The sequence below is a fragment of the Vombatus ursinus genome, unplaced genomic scaffold (assembly GCF_900497805.2).
Source record: "Vombatus ursinus unplaced genomic scaffold, bare-nosed wombat genome assembly UNPS02014848.1, whole genome shotgun sequence".
Classification (NCBI taxonomy): Eukaryota; Metazoa; Chordata; class Mammalia; order Diprotodontia; family Vombatidae; genus Vombatus; species Vombatus ursinus.
In genome coordinates, this window is record NW_020954626.1 from 2,097,575 (window position 1) to 2,113,478 (window position 15,904).

The window sequence follows — 15,904 nt, forward strand, 5'->3', positions numbered from 1 at the left end:
CTCATTTTGTTTGCCTATTTCCAGGCCTTTAAAGTTGAACTCTCCTATTGGAGCATGGGGTGGGGGGGGTGGGGGGCACTGTCCCAAGCTTCTTGTGCTGGGGGTCAGGGACCTGGTCACTGGTTTTGTGTGCTGGGGCCTCAGGTGTTGGCAGGAGGCTCTAGGGGTCTGGCAGCTTACTTGGTGTTGAGCCAGGGTCCTAGTGGTGGCATCTGGTGTGTGTTGAGGTCAGGTGAGGTTTTTCTGCATTTCCCCAGGGCTACACTGACACACAAGGAAGTCTGACTGCTGGAGGATACCTGCTCACCTGGAGAGCTGTGCTGAGGCATGGGCTGGGGGGTTTGGCTGCTGGAAGATTCCTGCCCACCTGGGGCTGCACTGAAGCATGAGGAGGTTGGCTGCTGGAGGACACCTGCCTGCTTGGGGCTGCACTGGCATGTGATGGTTCTCCAAGCTGAAGTCTGCTGGTTCCCCTGACTATGCTAAGGCACATGGGGCTCCTGGTGTTGGCATTTGCCTGTTCTACCACCCTGGGGCTCAGGATCTCCTGCTGGTCTGCTGAGGTGAGGCTGGCTTGCTGGGATGCCTCCTGTCCTGAACTGTGCTCTCCTTTTTACCCAGATGAAATGGACCTTTCTTGGTGATCCTCCAAATTTCCCAGTCTAAGAGACTGCTTCTCCCTGTCTTTCCATCGTCTCTGCTATTCCAGGGTTTTTCCTGGGGCACCGTTTTTTTAGAAGTCAACAAGGGAGAGTCAGAGTGATTTACTGCTTGCTCCGCCATCTTGGCTCCCAGTGGTCCTCTCTGAAGCTCAGCTCTTGACAGCCAGGGATGTCTCTTTTCTCATTGCTAGAGTTCACACTCTTCAAGGCCACCCTGTGGCTCTTTTTTTCTTCTGGGAGCAGACTCTTCTGCTGCACAAGCAGTTCTGATGCACGATACCATAGCGTAACCAACGAAGAAGGGGAGGAGATGGATATTCCAAACCCTTTCAAGAAGCAAGGAACAATTCCCTCGCAAGAGGTGGTTCTTCTTCCGTTCCTGAGTCTCTTCTCTGCTGCCAGAGGTCGCCCTTCTGAAAGCTGTCTCCTTCTTTGACTGCCTCCAGAACTATCAGGGTCACAGTCAAATTTTGGCCAGCCAATAGTAATTGTCTTTTAATTTCATCAATAACTTTTTCACTTTTCATAAAAGAGTAATGAAGGGAGTCACTGTGGTATGATGGATTTGAACTTTGTATGTCGTAGACTTGGATAATTCTCTCGGTCTCTGTGGTCCTTAGTTTCTTGAACTACAAAATTAAGGGATGATAACCTTATACTTCCCTTATATTTCCCATATATTCTATGATGCTATGAAAATGTGAAGCACTTCTTTGCATTTCATTTAAGACCTTGACCCAGAGTTAGTTTCTTTCAAAAGGTATGAATTAGCTTTATTCAAAAGAAAGCTCATCCCATTTCCATAATACAGTGTGGCCATAGAGGTAAAATTCATGGTACAAGAATGGTACTTGAGTAATGTATTCTTTTTTAAAATGTTTGATCTTTATTGATAACTTTTACTTTCATATCAGATTCATTTCCAAATACATCCTTCCTCTCTTGCCTCCCAAAAGAGTTAGTCGTATCAAGACATCAAGAACTTATTAAATGCCTACTAAGGTAGTGCCAGGCACTGTACTTAGCACTGGGGATACAAAGAAAGGCAAAAAGCAATTCCTACTCTCAAGGAGCTCACAATCTAGGGAGGGGAGACAGCATAGTTGCAAACACCTATGTACAATCAAGCTGCACATAGAATAAATTGGACATGATCTCAGAGAGAAAGCATTAAGATTAATTAAGAAGGTCTGATCATGTCAGATTCCAGTGACTCCCTATGGCTTCAAGGATCAAATACAAAATGCTCTGTTTTGCATTCAAAGTCCTTTATAACCTACCTCTCTCCTACCTTTCCTGTCTTCTTACACCTTACTCCCCAAAATGCATTCTTCAACCTGATGATGCTAGCCTTCTGGTTGTCTATGAACAAGATGCTCCATCTCTGAGGGGATTTTCTCTGACTCTCCCCATGCTTGGAGCGCTCTCCCTCTTCTGCTCTAACTGCTGACCTCCTTGACCTCCATCTCTTCCATCCCTTCCTCCCTCCCCCTCTCCTTTCCTCTCTTCCTTCTCTCCTTTCCTCCCTCTTTCTTTCCCTCCTTCCTTCCTTGTTTCTGTATTCTTAAGTCTCAGCCAATCCATTTAGCTCGTTGATAAGTTGCATGTCACCTCATGTAGAGTGCCAGTGTGTTGTAATGGAAAGAACACTAGATTAAGAATCAGGAGACCTGAGTCTAAACTTGCTTCACATAACTTGCTGTCTGACCTTGGAATCTTAACCTCTCTGGATTTTATTTTTCTCCAATGCAAAAACATGGGGTCAAATTAGAAGGTTCTGATTCTAAGGTCTCTTTCAACAGTAACATTCTGTGTCTCTCTATGTTGATCTGTAGGCATGATGTGGTTTTTGTCCTTTAGAAAGCTTTGAAAATAAAAGAGGGGCCTTGGTTTTCATAAAGGCTTGACTTTGTTGTCTAGCTTTGTCTTTGCTATGAGAATTAGAATTTTAGATGATTTCTTGTGACCCACATCAGACAGGAGAGGAGGTAGTATGGTATAGATAGAATAACCAAACACTGATTCTGGAGTCAGAAGACCAGGGTTCAGATACCATAGTACCACCCATGTGATTGCCACCATACTACCCATGGCAGCTAGATGACACAATGGATAGGGTGTTGGGCTTGGAGTCAGGAAAGACTCATCTTTGTTGGTTTAAATCTGGCTTCAGACATTTACTAGCTGTGTGACCCTGGGCAAGTCACTTAACCTCATTTGCCTCAATTTCCTTATCTGTAAAATGAGTTAGAGAAGGAAATAGAAAACCACTCCAGTATCCCTACCAAGAAAACCCCAAATGGGGTTACAAAGAGTAGGACATGACTGAAAGACAACTGAACAGCAACCCAAGTGACCTTGGGAAAATTATTTAACCTCCCTGAGCCTCAATTTCCTTATTTGTAAAATAGGAGAGTTGAACTAGATGGTCCCTTCCAGTGAAACTAGAAGTTTCTTGTTTCTAGTCACACTAGAGATTTCTTCCAGCTTTTAATCTTTGGACCTTTGACACCAGACCTTTCAGGTAAGTATATATCCTGAGGTAGAAAGTTCTAGAACTTTTTCAATTACTATCATAAACAAAACAATAAACCAACCAGAATGAACCACTTTTCCCCTAGCTACCCTGTGCTTCCTTTTCTTTAGTGACTAGTCAAGCTGGAGGTTTAATTATAAGTCCAAAGCTAGACCTCTAGGTAACGCAATATTAGACTAGATCTGGGATCTCATCAGTATAGGTGTTCTCTTCAATGATACAAACTGCAGCTCACAGTCATGCTTGCCTATCCTGTGTGGTTCTTGTTTATGTTCTCCCCTAAGTTTGCCCCGGGGTCCACCCCAGGTGCTGGTGGCCTTCCTCTTATTCTTCTGACATTGCATGGATATCAATGCAGCACATGGTTGTTCATTGGCATAGACCTTTAGGTACACAGCAATTACATTTGACTTTTGATGAATCTAAAGTTAAAAGTTAACAACAATCTATCACCATCAATTAACTTTATGCAAATTGAATTCTGTTTGATGGCTGAAAGTCCCTGTTTGTCTTAAGTTTTTAAAAAAAAAAAGTGTGCTGGTGAGTAAAAAAAAAACAACAGTAAAATGGGAGTTGGTAAATTTGAGTCTCAGGGCCAGCTCTTCCACTAAATAGCTTTGTGACCTTAGTCAGATCGCTTATCTCTCTGGGCCTTAGTTTCTTCACCTATAAAATCTCAACTATAAAACAGAGTTGGCCCAGATAATGAATGAATGAGAGAAAAAGTATTGTGTGTACTAGGATCAAATATAAATTCCTCTGGCTTTGGAAGCTCTCCACAATTTGTCCTTTTCCTACTTTTCCCGTCTTCTTACATTTTAGTCCCCTCCATATACCCCAAGGTCCAGTGACTCTGCCCTTTCTCATGTTCTTCATACACAATACTCTATCTCTTGACTGTATTGACTGTCCCACATGCCTGGGATGTTCTTTCTCATCATCTCCACTTCTAATTTCCTTCAAGATTCGTGACAAATCTCACCTTCTGCAAGAGGCATTTCTGATTCCTCTTCCTTCACGGCTATCTCCCCCAGGCCAATGCTGGTGCCTTTCCTCAGAGATTACCTCCTATTTACACTGTCTGCATCTTCTATGTATGCAGTTGTTTATATGTGGTCTCCCCCATTAGAACATAAACTTCTTGACCTTAGGGACAATGTTTTTGTGGTTCCTTCTTAGCCCCAGAGCTTAGCACAGGGCTTAGCACATAATAAGTGCTTAATGTTTATTGATGAGGCTGAGGGTGATAATAATGTCACAAAGTGCCAAGCATTGTGCTGAGTTTTGGGAATACAAACATAAAAACTGGGTTAATCCTCACTTTCAGAGATCTCACAGTCTAATTGAAGGAGTCAACTTATAAAAGAGAGATCAGCTGCAGGCTGAATATCAGCTAGGTGGCAGCTGATAGCATGCTGGACCTGAAATCAGGAAGACACTCAAGTTCAAATGTGGTCTCAGACACTTACTAGCTAACGTGACCCTAGGCAAGTAACTTAACCTCATCCTAGCTCAGTTTCTTCGTCTATAAAAGAAGGATAGTAGCAGTACCTACCTTACAGAGCTGTTGTGAGAATAAATAAGAAGTTTTTGTTAAGCTCTTTGTAAACCCTAAAGTGCTATATAAATGCTAGATGTCATTTTTAGCATTATTACTTTTATGGACAGAAAGTCTTAAGAATGCAGAAACAGAGAGCATGGCAAGACCCCCAGATCTTTAAGGGTGTATCAACAGGCTTTATGACAGTTCCTCTGGGGTTTGACTAGGTGGATCTTAGGTGAGGGAATATTGTGGTAGGGAAACAGTGGTGGGGAGTATTGTAAGGCTAATTAGACTTCCTTCTCACCTGGAGGATTAGAGTTGATGTGGGAGCTCCTCTAAGTAGTAAAAGTAGCCATGTTGCTCTTTCCAAGTGACTGCCCTTTGTGGAGTATGGAGGCTGGGAGTCAGAGGAAGGGCAAAGGGAAGGCAAAGGGGACATTTGCCCAGGGGCAGGTCTATTGTTGAATATGGTTTGTGACAACTGCTTTTCCCCCTTACTAATCCCCTTATTGAGGAAGTCCTCTGTGAATGAATATCATTATGATTTTATACTGATGAAAGAGTGGACACATTGGTTGTACCTACTGATATTTTCAGTTGTTTTTTATTAGTATTAATCAGGCCTGAGGTTTTTTCCATGCTTTTGAGCTATTCTTCTCCTTCATATTCTTTGTATTTCACTCCCTCAGTGCCCTCCAAACACAACTCTCCTCTCTATATAGTTTGTCCAGTCCAGCTGCTTTCCCCATCTTTGTTTTCTTTGGGGCCATTTCCTCTGTGGATATTTCCTCTATGAGCACATCCAGGCCTATGACATTAGGGTCCATGTGTAGAGGTTTCACTGTCCTTGATGGAGAAAATAATTTGTTATGATTATTTTTACAAATTTTTTGCCCATTTTTTTCCTGTTTGTTGTCCTTCCAATTTCATCTTTAAATGCCCCTGGGATGACTTTGTTTAGCTGGATATCTTGCCAAACTTTTTTTAAAATTGGTTTTTTATCCTCTACTACTTCTCTCTGCTTTATGAGACAATGTTGCCCATAATTGTCCATCATTCTTATTTTTAAAATTTACAAATGAGTTTATATTTTAGCTCAATATTGCCTTTGGCAGCCATCTCTTTCTTTGGCAAGTAAGTCAGATGTTTGCTGACTAATATGCTTTCTGGGCTCTTTTGGTCTCCTTGAAGTGTTGGCTAATTTACATCGGTTAAACTTCTGTATAAAGTTCTTACGGCTGATGTCATCATTTTTATTTTCCACTTCTCATCTCAGATCATCAATTACTTGTTCAGGGTTAGATTGTTTCAGTTGTACATTTTTACCTTTGCTAATTCTGATGTTAGTTTTGACAATTCAATGATCTTACTGTACACAGTCATAGCTAATTCAGAAATAATTCCCAGAGAAACAAATATTTTTCTATATATCAAAATATAATTAATTTCATTCTTTATTGTATTATCTTGTGTTAACTATGGCCAGGTCCTATTAATTTTTTTCCCAAAGTAATGTTATAATGGCCCAAGACTTCCACATCATTTGCAAGTTTTTGTCCTCTCTCTTTTTTTTCCTAAACCATATTTTGGATATACCATCCAAAGATGGTGTTTTTGAAGAGGTAGGTGGATCACTTGAGGTTGGGAGTTCTGAATAGAGGTGAGGCTAAAGCCAATTAGTGGTCCATACTAAGTCCAACACCAATGTGATGAACCCCTGGGGGAAAGGGGATGGCTAAGGAAGGCTGGCTGCTTAAGGAAGGGTAAACCAACCCAAATCAGGAGCAGAGCAGATTGAAGCTTCCATGCCAATCAGACCGTTGAGTAGCCTCTACACTTCTAACCTGGGTGAGATAGGGAGACCCAGTCTCAAAAAAAAAAATTGTACCCATAACTGAACACAATGCTCCTAATTCCAACAGGGTTGAAATTCCAGTTCCCCATAGTTCCTCAGTAAGTCTGACCTAATGCACTCAGGTTGAGAGCAATGCAGAGTTGTTATCTGCTGTCATCAAGGCTTCTCTGTGTTCAAGGTCTACCTGCAAGAATAAGAACTTTAATATCTCAGAGGGAGATGGCTTCAGAGTCCTAATCATCCCCTTGCAAATACTCCCCCATTTTACCCTTAAGGTAGAGGGGAGCCACTCAAGGTTTTTAAACAAGAGGTTTATATAATTAGACTTATGTTTAGCAATACTGTGTGAAGCCTTCACAGCTTTGTGCCTCCGAGCATGGCCCACCATAATCATCTACTGGGACCTCATCAGCTATGATGAGATGTTTTCCAACATCTATAAGATTTTGGAGATCAAGAAATGGGCACTGCTTGGAGGTAGAGGAGATAGTAGACACTCATTGGTGAAAATGCTTCTGCAAAATGTCCTGAGGGTAAAGTAACAGATGCCACTGTAATCCCTGGAGTTGATAAAGCAACGATGAAAGCAGCTTCACAAAAGAATCCTATAAAAAGCACATCAGAGATGAGATGAAATCTATCTAAGGCACACTTGAAGAACAGAAACCAAATAGAGTAAAACCTCTTATGAAGGAAGCTACAGAACAAATCAAATCTATCCATGCTAATGTAAAAAACTATCAGTTCTTTGGAGGTGGAATCATGTATCCAGGCAGCATGGTGACTTGTTTGGACTACTCTGATGATGATGTGACTCCATGTATGATTTTCATTAAAGATGGCTTAGAAATGTTCAGCTTGTTGCTTTGGATCACCTCTCATTATAACTGGCTGCTGCTTATTCTTATCTACACAACACTAGTACTTGGACAAACTTAAACTGTCATCTTGACCTTTGTTCATTTATTTTTTACCTCAATTTATTTGAAATGGAGACATTGTTCTTTAAAAAAAACATGGCGTATAGAATGTCTAACACAAAATGCATTTAAACTCATTTGAGAAAATTCCTCTAGGTCTAATTTTTTAAAAGTTCAAATTATAGTAACTTGTTACAGAGTACCTTAAGGATCATCATAGAGATCATGCTTTAGTCCTAGGTTATGTCAGCCTAAGACTATCTTCAGATATACCTTTCTACAGTTGACTGCTTGTAAAAATGGGATCTAAATTCTTTACCTAGTTAAATCTGAGATGGATAAGAAGAGAGATGCCTATAGATGGGTCAACAATATGAAATGCTACTTTTTACATTTTGTTTCATCGTCTACAAGCTGAAGTAGAGTTAACTCTGAAGAGATCACCACCTTCAAAACAAAACAAAAACAAAGGAAGAAAGGAATGAAAGCAAGAAGGAGAAGGAAAGAGGTAAGGAAGGAAAAATGAATGAAAAAGCAAGCTGAATGTGACAACTTAATTTTATTTTTATTTTTAGGCAATTGGGGTTAAGTGACTTGCCCAGGTCACACAGCTAATAAGTGTCAAGTGTTTGGTCTGAGGCTGAATTTGAACTCAGGTCCTCCTGACTTCAGGGCTGTTGCTCTATCCATTGCACCAACTAGCTGCCCCTTGTAACAACTTTAGAGAGACATGAAAGGAGATAATTTTGTTTTTACTCATTTGTTATATGTTAATTCACTTATTTCTACCATGTTAAATGGTAAAGTTGGGACAAATAGCAAATGCATTGAATAAGATCAGGATGCAGGTAGATATTAATAAGCTAGAATTTTGGGTCAAAGCTAATGAGATGAAATATTATAGGCAGAAATATAAAGTCTTACATTTAGATTCAGAAAATCAACTTTCTAAGTAAAATATGGAGGAGGAATGGGTAGATTGCTATTCATGTTCCTGTAAGCTATTCATATGGGAAAAAATCTGGGGATTTTAGTGGATATCAAGTTAATGGCATGATTTGGCAACCAGAAAGTGAATGCTATGTCATACTACATTTAGAGGCATAGTAACCATAATGAAGAAGGCAATTGTCCCATTGTCCTCAGTTCTGATCCAACCACATCTGGAATATTTTTAGTTTCTTTGAGAAAGAAAATTGATAGCGTGGAAAGCATCCAAAGGAGGACAGCAAGGATGGTGAAGGGCCTTGAGATCATGCCGTTTGAGAATTGGTTGAAAGAGCTAAGAACGTTTAACTTGGAGAAGATACAACTTGGGGCAAGCGATCTTAACCTTTTTTGTGTCATGGGGCCTTTTGGCAATCCAGTGAAGTCTATGGACCCCTTCTCAGAAGAATGTTTTTAAATGAACAAAACCAAACACATAGGGTTACAAAAGAAACCAATTACGTTGAAATGCAGTCATCAAAATAAAAAAAAAAAAGAAACTCCACAAGGTTACGGGCCATAGGTTAAGAACCCTCGATTTAGCAAGATATGTTAGGTGTCTTTGAGTATTGAAAGATCATCACATAGCAGAGAGATTAAAATTGTTCTGCTTCAGCCCAGGGTATTGAACTAGGAATTAAGATTGAAAGCTGATAATAAGTCAATTTAGGCTTGATGTAAAGGAAAATAAAACTTCCTAATAACTAGAACTAGACCAAAGTAGAATGAGCTGCCAAAGAAGGCAATGGGCTCCTTTTCACTTCAAGCAAAGGCTGTAAGACCACTTCCTTATTGGGCAGGTAGTTGAAGGGACCCTTAAGCAAGTACAAGTTGGATGACATGGCTTCTGTGGTACCTCCAAATTACAAACCTCTATTATTCAATGATTCTAATATTTTACTCTTCATTTTATATGTTTACTTATTTGTTTTTATTAATTGTTATTAAGTTCATGATGATTAAAAAAAAACAACTTGATCACCTGTGTTTTGGAAAAGTGAGTCTCTTGTTTCAGTGGCAAGAACCACATATTTTAAAAAGAAATAGAAGCTCTGTAAACAACCTAACCAAATTATCTTGTATCAGTCATTATACTGGAGAACACTTGGCTGGTAAGTAAAAGAATTCTATCCTTAATGAGTACTATTATAATATTATGTTCTATGTAATGAGTTCATTTCAATGTCTTGGTCAGCAATTCTTACAAGCATGGCCTTGTTCCTGTCATTACACATTCTATCAAATGAAAAATCTTTGTCCATTTAACAGTTGATTTAACAAAGCTGTTTTCCTTTGGGCATAATTTTTATGTACAGTTACTTTATTTGGACAATGTATTATGTATAGCAAGAAGCAGTTTGGTGTGATGTAACAGTCTTAGAGTCAAGAGTCACTGAGTTCAATGATGCTGAAGTAAGCTTCCCAACCTTGGCATAGAGGTGGCAGTTTGTGGATGTGGAATGAGGTATGTACTGTCAGACATGGCCAATGGGTTGGTTTGTTTTGTATAGCTATACTTCTTTGTTGCAAGGGTGAGTTTTACTGACTGGGGAATGGGAGAGTCAGTCAAGGGTGATAGCTAAAAAAAGGGGGGGCATTAATAAAACATTTATTTTTTTTAAAGTCCTGATTCAAACCCAACTTCTGACATTTCATAGCTGTGTGATCTTGGACAAGTTACTGAATCCTGTCTGTGCCTCAAAAAACTTCTTTGGATTTATTTACCACATCAGAGATAGGCTGTGAACTATGTTGTAGGAGAGACTCCCTTCTGAAGACAAAATCACAGATCCTTAACATATTTGTATACAATACCTGCATCATATTGATACTTATTAATATTGATACCTAAAACAATCAATTATTCTATCCTTTTGGGTATTCCTTCCACAAAAACAGATCACATAAAACCCCACACACCTTAGTACAGAGGTGTCAAACACAGACCACAAGTAACAAGTGGCCTACAACACTTGTGAGATTAAAATTTAATGGGGAAATAAAAATAATAAATAAGAATACAATAAAACATTGTTGTTGTTGTGGAAGTAATGTTAGTAAGTGGTTTTATAAGTCAATACATGGCCTTCAGGGGTAGCTAGGTGGCACAGCGGATTAAGTGCTTGCCTGAAAACAGGAAGCCCCATCCTTTTGAGTTTAAATCTGGCCTCAGACACTTATTAGTTGTATGACCCTGGGCAAGTCGTTTAACCCTGTTTGCCTCAGTTTACTCATCTGCAAAATGAGATGGAGAAGGAAATGGCAAACCATTCCAGTATCTTCACCAAGAAAACCCCAAATGGGATTACAAAGAGTCGGACATAATTGAAATGGCTGAACAACAGCAACGACAACGACGGCTGCAGAGATCCTTATGTACATTTAAGTGGCCCCAATTTCTATTTGAGTTTGATGCCACAGCCTTAGTAGAAAGATAGTTTGGGAGCATTTATAAAGTGAAGCTGTGATCACTAAGTGCTAGCCTAGCTTCACCAACAAATTGTGCCAGAGTAACCAAATCATTTGATAAATAGTCTTTCTTGTTATCTTTGTGAATCATACAGGGAGCTGTGAGCTAGGTGACATTAGATGGATTTGGAATGGGTTGAATGACTAGACGTAAAAAGTAGGCACAAATGAATCAACGTCCACCTGAGGGAGGTCGTTAGTATAGTGTCCCAGGACACTAGGATGTTCAAAATTTATGTCAATGACTTAGGTGAAGGCATAGATGCCACGATGCTCAGATTTGTAAATGACGCAAAGCTGGGGTGATTAGCTAGCAGGACCCAAAAGGATCTCGATAGGCAAGAGTATTCATGCGGATATAATGTGATTCAGTTAATGGGTATGATCATAAAGCTTGACAACTCAGATGAAAACCAAACAAAACAACCCATTTGCACAAATATAGGATGGGAAAGGTGTGACTGGACAGCAGTTTGTGTGGAAAAAACCTTGGGATTTTAGTGGTATGCAAATTCAATTTGAGCACGGGATCTTATATCTAGAGCTGAAAGGAAACTTAGAGGCCCGTGTAGTCCAATCTTCTCATTCTGCAGATGAGGAAACTGAGTCTGACAGGTGTAAAGTGGCTTGCCAAGGTAACATAGACATTAAGAGACAGAGAGTATATTATATCAAGAATATTACGTTGTAACCCCTCAAAAGCTTTTTTAGTCTGAATTGAGAGACATAGTGTCCAAAAGAAGGAAGATAATTGCTCAGGTCAAACTACATCTGGAGTATTGTGTTTAGTTCTGCTTGTCATTGACGTCACTGTGCCTTTTGAGAACAGATACTCAACTTTCAAATCAGCCAGAGCTGGTGAAATTGCAAAATATCAAATTGTACGCCAGCATCTGGCCCAGGAAGGCTTTAGGATGCTTTAAAGAGAATTTAAAGAAGAGAGGATTTAGTTCCGGTCAAACTACTGAAGTAGTGTATTCAGTTCTGGATACTACATTTTAAGAATGACATGGAGAAACTGGAATGCCTCCAGATGTGGAAATCATGCCACATGGGGATTGTCTGAAGAACTGGGGATATTTGGCAAAGAAAAGATTTAATGGGGGAGGGACAGGAAAGTTGTCTTTAAATATTTTAGAAGATAGAGCAAGAGTAATGGATGAAAGTGACAGTGACGTGATTTAAGGAAAAGCATTCTAGCAATTCAAATTGCCTCCAAGTGGAGAAGGTTGCTTTGGGACGTAGTGGTTTCCCTCTCATTCATCATCTCTGAATGAGGACTAGCTTCAGATACAAATTAGGACGGATGATGCTTCCAATTTTAAGCTTCTGTGAATACAATAACATAATCCAATAATATAAAAATATAATCCAATAGATAATCAAAAGTCCAAAGATCTGTATTTTCATCCACATTGGTGCTGCCTCTCCTCTGATACAGATGGTGAACCCTCTTTGACATGGCAAAGCATCTTTGAAAGTTGTTGTGATTGGAAATTTCATCAGCGTGTGGTCAGTCTTGTGAAGGGCCTCTGAATATAGGTGAGCTGATCCTTGGATGACAGATATACAGTTTGTCACTAGGTCAATACTCAAATTATTTTTAACTTGCTAGAACCCCAAAAAACTAATGTTTCAGGTTCTAGGGTGGGAGAGAACAAACGTTTATTGTTATTGTCGTTTAGTCATTCAGTTCAGTCCAACTTTTTGTGACCCTGTGGACTACAGCACACCAATGCTGTCCTCAGAGTTTTCTTGGCAAAGATACTATAGTGATTTGCCATTTTCTTCTCCAGTGGATTAAGGCAAACAAAGGTTAAGTCACTTGCCCAGGGTCACACAGCTGCTAAGTCCGAGGCTGGATTTGAACTCAGGTCTTCCCGACTCCAGGCCCAGGGCTCTATCCACTGAGCCATCTAGCTACCTCTAAGGCAAACAGAAGTTAAGTGTCTTACCCAGGGTCACACAGTTAGTAAGTGTCTGAGGTCAAATTTGAACATTTATTAAATATTTACTATTTGCCAGCTATTATGCTAAGCGCTTTATAAACATTACCTCATTTGATCCTCACAATAATCCCAGGAGGTAGTTTTACATTTTACAGTTGAGGAAATTGAGGCAGACAGGTTAAGTGACTAGCTCAAGGTCACACAGGTAGGAAATCTTTGAGGCTGGATTTGAGCACAGGTCTTCCTGACTCTAGGTCCACTGTATCACCTAGCTTAAGTTCTTCCTCCATGAAGCTTTCACTAACAACTCGAGTCCACCCTACTTCTCTGAACTCATTCAGTGTTAGCACTATTTTGCTTTTTTTTTTTTTTTTGGTGAAGCAATTTGGGTTAAGTGACTTGCCTAGGTTCACACAGCTAATGTCAAGTGTCTGAGGATGATTTTGAACTTAGGTCCTCCTGACTCCAGGTCTGGTGCTCTATCTATTGCGCCACCTAGCTGCCCTACTATTTTGCTTTTTAAAAAAAACAAACAGTATTTTATTTTTTTCCCTAGTTACATGTAAAAAAAAATTTTTAGCCTTCATTTTTACCATATTTTTTTCCCTCTCTCCCTCTCTTCCCCTCTTCTGAAAATAGTAGGCAGCTATCATGTGCTATCATGTAAAAATATTTACATATTAGTTACAGTTATGAAAGAAAAAACAAAAGAAAAAGAAAAAAAGAGAGAATGAAGTAAGTGGAAAAAAATTATGTTTCAATATGCATTCAGAGTCCATCAGTTCTTTATCTGGATATGGATGGCATTTTCTTTGTGAGTCCTTTGTACTTGTCTTGGATCACTGTGTTGCTGAGAAACACTGAGTAGTTCATAGGTGATCACGCAATATTGCTAATACCGTGTACAATGTTTTCCTGATTCGGCTCACTTCACTTTGCATCCGTTCGTACAAGTCTTTCCAGTATTTTCTGAAATCTGCCTGTTCATCATTTCTTATTACACAATAGTATTCCACTACATTCATATACTATAGCTTGTTCAGCTATTCCTCAATTGATGGGCATCCCCTCAATTTCCAATATTTTGCCACCATGAAAAGGGCTGCTACAAATATTTTTGCACATGTAGGTCCTTTTCCCTGTTTTATGATCTTTTTGGGATATAAATCTAGTAGTAGTGGTATTGCCAGACCAAAGGGTATGCACAGTTTGATTGCCCTTTAGGCATAGTTCCAAATTGTTTTCCAGAATGGTTGGATCAGTTCACAACTCCACCAATAATGCATCAGTGTCCCAATTTTCCCACATCCTCTCCAACATTTATCATTTTCCTTTTTTATCCTATTAGCCAAAATGATAGGTGTGAGGTGGTATCTCAGACTCCCAAGTATTTTATGTTGTTTACAGTTATTTTAAATGGAATTTCTTTTTCCATCTCTGGCTGCTGTACTTTATTGGTTATATAAAGAAATGCTGATGATTTGTGTAGGTTTACTTTATATCCTGGAACTTTGCTAAAGTTGTTAATTATTTCAAGTAATTTTTTAGTTCATGCTCTAAGGTTCTCTAAGCATACCATCATATCATCTGTAAAGAGGGACAATTTTGTTTCCTCATTGCCTATTCTAAATCCTTCAATTTCTTTTTCTTTTCTTATTGCTCTTGCTAACATTTCTAGCACTATATTGAATAATAGTGGTGATAATGGACATCCTGATCTTATTGGCCAGGCTTCTAGCTTGTCCCCATTCCAGTTAATGCTTGCTGATGGTTTTAGATAGATACTGCTTATCATTTTAAAGAATGCTCCCTTTATTCCTATGCTCTCTACTGTATTTAATAGGAATGGGTGCTGTATTTTGTCAAAAGCTTTTTCAGTGTCTATTGAGATAATCATATGATTTCTGTTGGTTTTGTTATTGATACAGTCAATTATATTGATAATTTTCTTAATATTGAACCAACCTTGCATTCCTGATATAAATCCCACCCGATCATAGTGAAAAATCCTTGTGAAAGATTGCTGTAATTGCTTGCTAGTATTTTATTCAAAATTTTTGCATCATTATTCATTAAGGAAATTGGTCTATAATTTCCTTTCTTTGTTTTAGCTCTTTCTGGTTTAGGTATCAGTACCATATTTGTGTCATAAAAGAGTTTGACAGGACTCCTTTGCCTATTTTTCCAAATAATTTATATAGTATTGGAATTAATTGTTCTTTAAATGTTTGGTAGAATTCACTCATGAACCCATCTGGCCCTGGGAATTTTTTCCTAGGGAGTTCATTAATGGCTTGTTCAATTTCTTTGTCTAAGATGGGGTTATTTAAGCATTCTATTTCCTGATCTGGTAATGTAGATAACTTACATTTTTCTAAATATTCATCCATTTCACTCAGAGTGCTAGATTTGTTGGCATATAATTGGGCAAAATATTTCCTAATAATTGCTTTAATTTTTTCTTCATGGGTGGTGATTTCATCATTTTAATTTTTAATACTAGATATTTGGTTTTCTTTTTTTTTAAATCAAATTAACTAATGACTTATCTATCTTATTGGTTTCTCCATAAAATCAGCTCCTAGAATATTTAGTAGTTCAATAGTTTTTTGTTTTGTTTTGTTTTTAGTTTTCAGTCTTATTAATCTCACCTTTGAATTTCAGGATTTCCAGTTTGGTGCTCAACTGGGAATTTTTAATTTGCTATTTTTCTAGTTTTTTTAGTTGCATACCCAATTCATTGATCTGATCTTTTTCCATTTTAGTGATGTAAGAATTTAGAGAAATAAATTTTCCCCTAAGTATTGCTTTGGCTGCATCCCGTAAATTTTGGTATATTGTGTCATTGTTGTCATTTTCTTTAATGAAATTATTGGTTGTTTCTGTGATTTGTTCTTTGACCCACTTATAATTTAGGATTAGATTATTTAGTTTCCAATTAATTTTTTTCTTTTTTTTTGTTTTTTGTTTTTTGGTTTTTTTT

General features: G+C 38.6%; 1 pseudogene; it reads left to right on the plus strand.

Moving 5' to 3' along the window:
* Positions 1 to 831: 831 nt before the first annotated feature.
* On the plus strand, positions 832 to 7,535 carry LOC114026998 (annotated as a pseudogene).
* Positions 7,536 to 15,904: the final 8,369 nt, after the last annotated feature.